This window comes from Trachurus japonicus, chromosome 24 (genome assembly GCF_045865225.1).
Source record: "Trachurus japonicus isolate A0001 chromosome 24, Traja_1.0".
In the NCBI taxonomy this organism is placed as follows: domain Eukaryota; kingdom Metazoa; phylum Chordata; class Actinopteri; order Carangiformes; family Carangidae; genus Trachurus; species Trachurus japonicus.
In genome coordinates, this window is record NC_140930.1 from 2,756,903 (window position 1) to 2,768,370 (window position 11,468).

Genomic DNA, 11,468 nt, shown 5'->3' on the forward strand with positions numbered 1-11,468 from the left:
ACCATCTCCTGTCAGACAATATTCACTTCAGAGCAGCAGCGGCGGCTCGTCTCGCACCGCTCCACGCTGCAGGTGTTCAATCTGCTCCCGATGTCGTCGTAGCTGGGCTGAACGCCGCAGAATACTAACTAGCTAGCCAAGGCCAACTGTGAGTGAGAGCACTGCAAAAAACTCAAAATCTTTCCAAGAATATTTGTCTTATTTCTTGTCAAAATGTCTAATTTTATAGTCTAAACTAATATCTCTCCACTTAAAATAAGACTCGTCACCTAAAAATGAACTTGTTTTTAGATCATTTTCACTTGTTTCAAACAAATTTACACTTGAAATAAGTAGGAAAATCTGACAGTGAAAGTAAGTTTTTTGTGCTTGTAATAAGAAAGTAAAACTTGCTCCACTATCAGATTTTTCTACTTATTTCAAGTGAAAATCAGCTTGAAAGAAGTAAAAAGTGTCTAAAAACAAGCTACTTTTTAAATGTGATGAGTCTTATTTTAAGTAGAATGAGATTTGTTTTGACTAGAAATGACATTTTTGACTAGAAATAAGACAAATATTCTTGGTAAGATTTTGAGTTTTTGCAGTGTGTGAATCTATTCAGGAAAATCGATTATTTGGTTCGTCCACTATCAGATTATTTCAAGTGATAATCTGCTTGAAAGAAGTAAAAAGTGTCTAAAAACAAGCTGCTTTAAATGTGATGAGTCTTATTTTAAGTAGAATTAAATTAGTTTTGACTAGAAATAAGACAAATAGTCTTGTTTTTGCAGTGAGTCACGTCAAACAGTCCGAGTTTCTCCAGCAACAGGAGGTTTAGTTGGTCATTTACGTCTGGAAGGAAACAAACACTGGATTGTTGTTTTTTTTGTAAAGCTGAAGTGGCGTCATTATTACATCAGTGCTATTACCACAGCGGTTTGTGAAGAGAAGTGGTTAGAAGTTCACCGCATGCAGCTTTTAGCAGCATTTAGTAACTGTAGCTGTGTCAAAAGGCTTAAATACACAGTTTATTATAGAAAACAGAAAAATAACCTCATGTTAAAAGTTAAAAGTTCATGTTTTATTCTTTTTATGTCTTTTATTTTGAAGGGTTGACCCATTAGAAGATATATATAAAAAAAACATCTCAGTGTAGTTTTCCAGCTTCTCTCTGGAGCTCTAGAAACAACAGGTCGGTGTCAGCCAATCAGAAGAGAGGAGGAGGCTCTGAGCCTCTCTTCTGATTGGCTGACTGTTTTCTAAAGTGATCCAATTAAAAAACAGAGCAGAATTCAGAATAAAACACTCAGAGAAACTAAAAATCCTGCAGAGTTGTTGTTCAATGAATGGTGGGTCCAGGTGGTGGTGAGGGGGCGGGGCTTAGTTGTGACATCACAAAGAGACAGGAAGTCCTGACGGCTGGTTTTAAGGCTCAGTTTCTGAATCCAGGCTGTGTGCATTTCTCTGTGGACTGAGGCTTTGATACTTTCACAGTATTAATATAGAACCTAGAGCTGCTTTATAATCACACTACACATGGACATCTACCTTTATACTGTATGGAGCTTTAACACAAACATCTACCTTTATACTGTATGGAGCTTTAACACAAACATCTACCTTTATACTGTATGGAGCTTTAACACAAACATCTACCTTTATACTGTATGGAGCTTTAACACAAACATCTACCTTTATACTGTATGGAGCTTTAACACAAACATCTACCTTTATACTGTATGGAGCTTTAACACAAACATCTACCTTTATACTGTATGGAGCTTTAACACAAACATCTACCTTTATATTGTATGGAGCTTTAAAGGGATAGTAGCATTTTTTTTAAAGTGGGGTTGTATGATCTACAAATAGCCCCTAAGTACTTAAATTGCAGTAGAAGACTCTCTGCACTCCTCCCGTTAGCAACGCCAGCCCATAGCCCTGCCCAGAGATTTACAACATACATTGTTGTGAATGGACCCAAAGAAACGGCCTATTTTCGTGGCCTAAAAGAGGTTTTACCTGAAAAAAAAATACACAGTTCCATTGTTCGCTATAATATAATTCTTTCCAGCCCCTCAAAGTGCAGGAAAAATGCAGTTTTTACTTGGAGCTAACCAACTGCTGATCGGCGGGCGCTAACCCTGGGCGGAGGGATACGTGAGTTGGTTAGGTCCAAATAAAAACTGCGTTTTTCCTGCACTTTGAGGGGCTGGAAAAAATTATATTATAGCGAACAATGGAACTGTGTCTTTTTTTTCACGTAAAACCTCTTTTAGGCTGTGAAAATAGGCCGTTTCTTTGGGTCCATTCACAACACTGTATGTTGTAAATCTCTGGGCAGGGCTATTATAGGCTGGCGTTGCTAACGGGAGGAGTGCAGAGAGTCGTCTACTGCAATTAAAGTACTTAGGGGCTATTTGTAGATCATACAACCCCACTTTTAAAAAATGCTACTATCCCTTTAATACAAACATCTACCTTTATTTTGAAGGAGCTTTAATACAAACATCTACCTTTATTTTGAAGGAGCTTTAACACAAACATCTACCTTTATTCTGAAGGAGCTTTAATACAAACATCTACCTTTATTCTGAAGGAGCTTTAACACAAACATCTACCTTTATACTGAAGGAGCTTTAACACAAACATCTACCTTTATTCTGAAGGAGCTTTAATACAAACATCTACCTTTATTCTGAAGGAGCTTTAATACAAACATCTACCTTTATCTTGTATCTGGAGCTTCAGTTTTTCTCTGAGATAACTTCACATGTGACTCATCAGCTCGGTTCTCGTGTCTCTAGAGGACAACGTTAACTTCTCGTTCCTCAGCCCTGAGTTCTGTCTGCAGGCGTTTCCCCCTCAGGTCCTCCAGCCCTGTTGCACCACCACATCCTGCCGCTCGTTAATCTGAACCGCTTTGAACGGAGGCACCTGAAGGCAACTCAGACAGCGGTCGACGCTTCAACATTAAACTGTTGTGTGTGTGTGAGTTTTTCATTCACAGATGAGAGATAAACCTTCAGTTTATCATCAGTGAGTTAATTGACAGAAAATTAATTTTGCTATAATTTTTATGACTGACTAGTTATTGAGTATTTTTTTCCGGGTTTTTTCACAGTGAACTCAATTCCTTTGGGGTTTTTGAACATTTTTATTAATTTCTATCGTTTTATGAATCAAAGAATCAAACGATTATGGAAGAAAATAATAAAATAATTCAGTATTCATCCGATTTTTCCTGTTTATCATCTGATACAAACTAACACAGTTTATGTATGTATTAAACTTTATCTATTTTCTTTTCTTGTACTTTTTTATTCTTCTTTGCTCTCGCTTTTAACTCTATGTTTAATATTTACAATTTTTTTATTTAATTTTTAAAACATTTTTTGTTTTTATGCTGTTTCATGCTGTTGTTTTTAAATGGTTTGTCTTTATGTAAAGCACATTGAGTTGCCTTGGTATGAAATCCGCTATATATAAATAAAGATGTCTTGCCTTGCCATGTATAGGAATCTAAACCAAACCAGACTATTATCTGTTTTATTTTCTTCTACTTTTTTATTCTTCTTTGCTCTTGTTTTTAACTCTATGTTTAAAATTAATTCTTTTTTTGTTTTTATGCTGTTCTTTTTAAATGTTTTGTCTTTATGTAAAGCACATTGAGTTGCCTTGGTTATATAAATGAAGATGTCTTGCCTTGCCATGTATACAGTCTAAACCGAACCAGACGTTTGGTTGCTGCCATCCCATAATTCACCTCTGTTAGAGTGTGTGTGTGGGGGGGGGGTTGTGTGTGTGTGTGTGTGTGTGTGTGTGTGTGTGATTGACAGGTTGACGGGTGGATGTGGTCAGTGTGTGAAGCTTTAATGATCTGTAACAAGCAGACGAAGCAGGTTGTCAGTGGCAACAGAGACCCACGATCGTTACGCCGCCTCGAATTAGTGTGTCTGAGTGTGTGTGTGTGTGTGCGTGTGTGTGTGTGTCTGAGTGTGTGTGTGTGTGTGTGTGTGTGTGTGTGTGTGTGTGTGTGTGTGTGTGTGTGTGTGAATCACAGGTGATGCTGCTGATATAATTTCTCTCTTCTTGCTTCTATGAACAGGAACCTGAAGGAGGAGTTGTTCATTTGTTCTTCACACAGTCAGAGGTCAGAGGTCAGGGGTCAGAGGTCACGGCAGCAGATTAAAAAAGTTTTAAATGAAGCTTTGATCTGGGTCGAACTTTAAACACTGTCTGTTTCCTGTTTGAAATAACTTTATTGAAACTGTCAGTGGGAACATATTTTACTTCAACTTTCAGTCGACTTATTGTATTATTATTGTTAATTGTTATTCATTACTAACATATTATTGTTGTGTGCTGCTGGGACAAACAAATTTCCCTCCTTCGGGATTAATAAAGTTAATTGAATTGAATTAAATTGAATAGTATTATTATTACTAGTGAGTTGAAGGACAAGTGTCACACACCTGTTGTGCTCTGAACCCTTTGTCACTGTGTTTTATATTTATTATAATTATCATATTTTAATATTTGTAACTTGACTTTGTAGTTAAGAAAAAAGGAGCAACAAACATGTTTTATTATAAGGCGATCAAATTTTATGCCGAGTTCTTTCTTTTTTTTGGTTTAAATTATAAAACAACATAATTCTATAAATATTCTTTATAAATAACGGAGGTCCAGAGTGAGAGGATGTAATAGATGTGACTGATATGAAGCAGAAACACAGAAACACACAGAGCTTCATTCATCTCTGAGTCGTGATGTGAACGGATCAACAGGTGTGAACGGGTACGACCGGTCAAGTATGAGCTGAGTGTATTTAATCTACTAACACACACACACACACACACACACACACACACACACACACACACACACACACAGGTGTCTCTCTCTCTCAGACAGGAAACAGAGGGAGTTTTTCTCTCATTACTCTTCACCTCATCCACCTGCTCTGTGTTAAACATCCAGGAGAGAAGCAGCTCCAACAGGCTTCACCTCCTCCACCAGCAGCTCAACAATAAAACACCACAAATGATTTATTTTTACAAAAAACAACAATCCCAAACGACACGAGTTAAACGAGACGACGTTTGAATTTTAAAGGTTTCACATGAAGAAACTCACACACACTGTTCTATAAACTCCTGGACGAAGCAGAAGCAACATATCGGTCTGAACGACGTTCATCAGAGCACAGTGAAGCACTGAGTATAAAAAAGACTTAGATGGACGACCAATAACGACCAATAAGAAGCAAGGTTGAGTATAACCTTAAAGGGACAAGTCAATAGAAATCTAGACTAAAACATTACGAACAATGAAACTAAACATAAACAAGTTCCTGCTGTGGACCGTGAGACTTCCTCCTCTGCTCCCGTCTTAACTAGTCAGACCATAGAGGTGTAATCCCACTACTTCTAGCAGTAACGAGTAGTGTAACTAATTACTCTTTCATGTTGAATGAGGCAGTTTGAATCGACTCGTTACTTCATGTGAGAACAGGCTGAGTCCTGAAGGCTGAACGGGTCCAGACTGATCTATTGTGTTTTTTATTGATCCACTGATGACCCAACGATGACAGACGACCTCTGACCTCTGACCTCTGACCCCGAGCCACAGGAAACTCCACGGTAACACTTTATAATAAGTATTCAGCATTAATAAATAGTGAATTCTTCATTTATAACACATGAATACTCATTAGTATGTAGTTTATTGCTCATCAATGATGAGTACAACATGTTTAACTGTGTTTATAAACTACATACTAATATGTATTCATGCATTACAAATGAATTCAGTATGTATTAAAGCTTGACTAATGCTGAATAGTGTGTATTTACTGTAATATAAAGTGTTACCAACTCCACAATAAAAGCCTGCATGTGTCAGCATTAATACGTAAAGCCAAAGTTAACGAACTACCTTAAAGAAGCAGTGTTTTGTAAAGTAATCCCATTACTTGTTGAAGGAAGTAACTAGTAACTGGTAGTTGTCAAATGATTGAAGTCAGAGAGAGTTTATATATCGATCAGATCACCAATCAAACAGAACTCATGTTCCTCAGACCGAACCTGCAGCGTACAGGTGGTTGATTTACCGACAGGAAACGGCTCTAAATACAAAGTTCTGTGCAGGGAACAAAAACACAACAGCTACTTTCGAGTTCTGGAAGTTGTAACACACAAAAAAGGAGACAATTAAAGCAGAAGTAAGTGATATATTTGTGTTAATCTAAGTCTTAAATAGTTGTATCTTCCGACAGCAATCACTTCTATAGAGTGTTTGGTCTGAAACACGGGTCTGTCAGTCACTCTGCTCTGCTGTAAGCCCAGGAGAAAACTTTCCTTGTATCCTACAACCTTTATCCAATGAGGAGAGAGAACGGCATAAAGGGGCAGTCCTCTCTGTGTGTGCAGCCAAGGGATGCGCCTGAATGTGGTGACGTAGGGACGAGGGCGGGGACTGCTAACTCCATCTGCTGACAGGAAGTTAGACAAAACCACCGGATCGCTTACTTCTGCTTTAAGAAAAACTCTCTGAAAAACGGCGGCAGATGTGGATCAAAAACCAAAACCATCTCTGAAAACTTCAGAACAAGTTTCCAAACACGTGTTATTTAGATAAACTGATATACACATGTTGGGGATTTAAACGGTTCATCCAACGCTTTCATGGACTCACTGTCTGTCATTCCCAGTTTCACTTCCTGCTTCCTCGTCTGAACTTCACACGTCACTAGGATCACATGACCACCAATAGATAAAAAAGACCTAGATCTAGACCTGGACCGGGGGCTCGGTGGGTTGTAAAGTTTAACAGCTGGGACAGGGAACTAATAAAAGTTACAGACTTTACATCTAGAATCTCTGTCTTTACATGACTTGTTGTTATGTATGTCACTGTACGTCACATTAACTGTCCCTCTGTGTTATGTCATTGCGTTTTGTTAAGTCTATTGTCTCTATTCTTCTTTTCTTTTGTGTCACTGTTGTTATATGTGCTTTTATTGTCTATATTGTAATGTTATATCACCCCCCCCTCTCCCTTTGTCCCTTAGGAGGTCTTTACCTCCCACCAGGCCACTGCCCTAATAAGAATGTATTCTTAGCAATTCTTGCCTGGTTAAATAAAGGTTTACTACTACTACGACTACTACTACGACTACATGTAAAACTCATTAGCTACAAGTAAAAGAAAACTTAGCAGTGATGTTGTTGTTGGTCACTGGTGCATCAAAGTTCGTGGTCTTTGTTATAATCTGGACAGTTTTGTGTTTTATTTGACCGACCGGATTAAAAAGCCCAATGGGCCGTATAGTTTGCCCATTGCCTCGTCTATTTATCTATATATTTATATATAAATCATAAACTAATCTTCAGACAGAGTTCATATCTGTTTAACTTGGCTTCAGTTTTAATGTTAAACTAAAAACTCATTTTATTAAAACTCACTCAAAGTTTTGTCTTTTCATTCACTTGGATGTTTGAAGTTTTCACATTCACCTGCTGACAGGAACATTTACCCGTGTCCACTTTTACTAATTACTTTTACTTTTTATTCATTCATTCATTCATCTGCCTTTTTAATCCATTAGTAAAACAAAAGAAGTAAAAAAAGTTTTTTAAATAAAAGAACTAATAAGATTCATCCTGACAGTTTCCTGTTCAGTCTGAGTCTCTGAGCTGCTTCAGTCCACAACATCATTAAAACCTGCACGAGCACGAGCCAATCAGAGTCCAGGAACTGACACAGGTGAGACAGGAGGAAAACATGGATTTACACTAGAGTATTACATTATATATATATATATATTACTGACAGTATTTATATACTAATATAAATATATATACTAATTCTGATTCTGATTTTTTTGTATTATGGAGAAAGAGTTCATGTCATCTTCAGATTTTTGGAGGTATCATGAATTATTAATGAAAGCAAAAATATTTATATTTACTTTAATCTTCCATTTGAAACTAAAATCTCTCCCCAGAACTTTTAAATTGCACTTCCATTATACAGTATGTAGTTATTCCCTTATGATCAGTTATAGAAACTGTAAAAGTACATGATGTCTTCAGAGAACCGTTAAACCAACAGGACCCCATAGGAATCTATACTGTGATATATTATAATATATATTTATACTGTATATAATAATCTATCAGTGAGATTTGATTAGAGTTTGCAGATTGAGACTCTGAGCAGATCAACTTAATAAAAAGGTGCCATAAGGTCACTGCAGACTCACTAATTAGCAGCACAGACACACACACACTCACTCTGGCTCACTGTGGAGGCTTCATGGCAACATTACAGCAACACACACACACACCGACACACACTCCGACACACACACACTGACACTAGAGGAATATAAAACACCACACACACACACAGAGTCTGAACCATCATCAAGGTCTATAGGTGTCAGTGTATAGAGAACGATATGCAGCTGCAGCGGCTTATTATGACACTCTGAATATGCATAAAGATAACACACACAGGTGCCACCAGGTCACAACAAAGACACACACACACACAGACACACACACACATCATATAGATCACATACATCCAGACTGACACCTTAACAGCAGCAGCAACGTAGATCTATGTCTATTAATATTATGAATATTATTATAATGATGATTATTATTCTAATGATAATAAAACAGAGTCTAACGGAGGGTTGGTGGTGATGATGAGTGACACCGGGAGATCGGTAACGGTAACGGCGGCGGCGGCGGGAGTAAAAGAAGCCTCCTATACACTCACATGCACACGCACAAGCACACGGACGCGCGCACACATCATTATTATTATGAACAGAGGAATGTTACAGAAGAAAGAAAGAAAAAAGAAAAGCATAGACAAACATACTGAGAACGGCGAAGATGGAGAGTCCTCTGTCTCTTCTCCTCTTCTCCTTCCTCCTCCTCTCCTCTCCTCTCCTCTTCCTCTCCGGTCGGAAAGTCTGCAGCCGCCTTCTCTCTCTCTCTATTCCTCTCTCTCTCTCTCTCTCTCTCTCTCTCTCTCTCTCTCCCAGTGTGTGTGTGTCAAGGACTCTCAATCCCTGCTCTCTCTCTTTTGTCGCTGTGATATGTGGCCATGCCTTCAGTGGCGGAGAGATGGAGGAGGAGGAGGAGAGGAGAGGAGGGAGGGAGCAGACAGACAGACGGGAGGGAGGATAGGAGGATGATGATGATGAAGGTGATGATGATGATGAAGGTGATGATGATGATGAAGGTGGTGGAGGGAGAATCAGACACTGCAGAAGAAAAAGAAAAAGAAGACGGTGGTTTTCTCTCTATCTTTCTTTCTCTTTCTCCTTCACTGTCTCTTATTCTTTCCTCCTCTTCCTCTTCCTATTCCTCTTTTTCTTTATTTCGCGGGGGCGCGCACGCAAAATGCACCGGCAACGCGCCCGAACCGATAGATAGATAGTGTAGAGAGAGAGAGGAGAGAGGCAGCGGGAGCGCGCATAGCACACATGCACACGCTCACTGAGGCTCTTTAAGGGAGGCAATCTCTCTCTCTCTCTCTCTCTCCCTCTCCCTCTCCCTCTGAATGAATTCCAAGCATGTCTGTGTGTGTGTGTGTGTGTGTGTGTGTGTGTGTGTGTGTGTGTGTGTGTGTGTGTGTGTGTGTGTGTGTGTGTGTGTGTAGCCTATGTGTGTGTGTGTGTGTGATCTAGTCTGCGGGGTGGAAAATCAAAACAACACCCAGAGAGTGACTGCAGGGCTTACACACACACACACACACACACACACACACACACACACACACACACACACACACACACACACAGTAAAGTCTCTATAGGAGTTGAAATGCGTCAGGGTGTAATTCCCTTTGTTCGGCTGCGTGTGAACAAAGGGAGTCAGACTCCCACTTAGACTTTAACTCTTGTTGTTACTAGTAGCAGATAATTAGCGTTAAATCGTTTTCTGGGGCTTCATTAATAATAATAATAATAATAATAATAATCCATTGATTGACTTAAAGAACCGTGACGTGCATGGAGCTCCAGCTGCACCACCTGAATGTTATTTAGGGGAACGTGTGGATGGTTTTCACACTGGGAACAATCAGATATCTGTCAAGCTGCAGGATTAAAGGAGTCTTTATCATCATACATGTGTCTAACATGTTCATTAAAAGTCTTTGTTACGTATTAAACACCATAGAAATGTTGGTTTCCACCATATACAATAATTAAACTATAAAGGTTATTCATTATTTTCATCAAAATGTTTTCTACAGCCTCACTGCAAATGTGCACCAGTGTTTTATCTTAAAGAGATAGTTCAACATTTTGGCAAACTGGCCCACTGCCATAACCCCTATAGTCATAGCAGTAGGTTCGTTACCTTTAATTGTCGGTGCAAGCTGTTTTTAGAACGGCGGAGCAGAGCCGTGAGCTGCTCAGAGCTACGCTACGGAGGCTCATTATGGGATTTCTTGGTTTCCCTCATCATCAAACTCATCAAATACACAATCCAACAACTCCACAACGCTCTGGTGGACAAGTTGTGAGCTGCACATTCACCACGCTATGAGATAATAACACAACGTTACCACACAGAGTTGTTTTAGAGGGAAATACAGAGACTGTTGATGAAAAACTGTCCCTGAAGGCAACGCGGTATCAGCGGTTTTGCATGAATTTAAATCAATTAAAGGTAACAAACCTACTGCTATGACTATAGCGATTATAGCAATGGCCAATTTGCCAAAATGTTGAACTATCCCTTTAACTAAAGTCCAGTTCCTCAGTGAGGTGATGTGCAAAAACTGTCCCTGAAGGCAACGTGCATCAGAGGTTTTACATGAATTTCCCTCTAAAACAACTCTGTGTGGTAACGTTGTGTTATTATCTCATAGCGTGGTGAATGTGCAGCTCACAACTTGTCCACCAGAGCGTTGTGGAGTTGTTGGATTGTGTATTTGATGAGTTTGATGAGGGACAGGGGACCTGTACCGTTCACCTCCATTGTGTTCACTGAGCAGCTCACGTCTCTGCCCTGCCAATCTCAAAACAACATGCACCGATAATTAAAGGTAAAGGCATTCTGCAATATCGTTGCATAGAGAGCCTCAGTGGAAGCAGGATGTAACGTCGCCATGGGACCTCAATTTGAAAAAAATCTCCATCTAAGTGAACGGGACTCAAAATTTTATTTCGTGATCCGATTGAATTGTGTCATGAGAAAAGTATAACCTGTTTAAAACATTGCGTTTCAGGCCAAAAAAATCTGCAGTTTGTCATAGAACGGCAACAGAAGAATGTATTTTGTGTGAAAACTGCTCTACGGACTACAGATCTGGTGTCCCTCAAGAAATACGTCATCAACTGATAATAGTTTTACAACAAACTGCTGATTTCTTGCCATGAAATGCAATGTTTTTTTGTTGTTAAGCATTAAATTACTTGTTTGCAGTTGGAGTGTGAAGAGGATTTAAAGCAA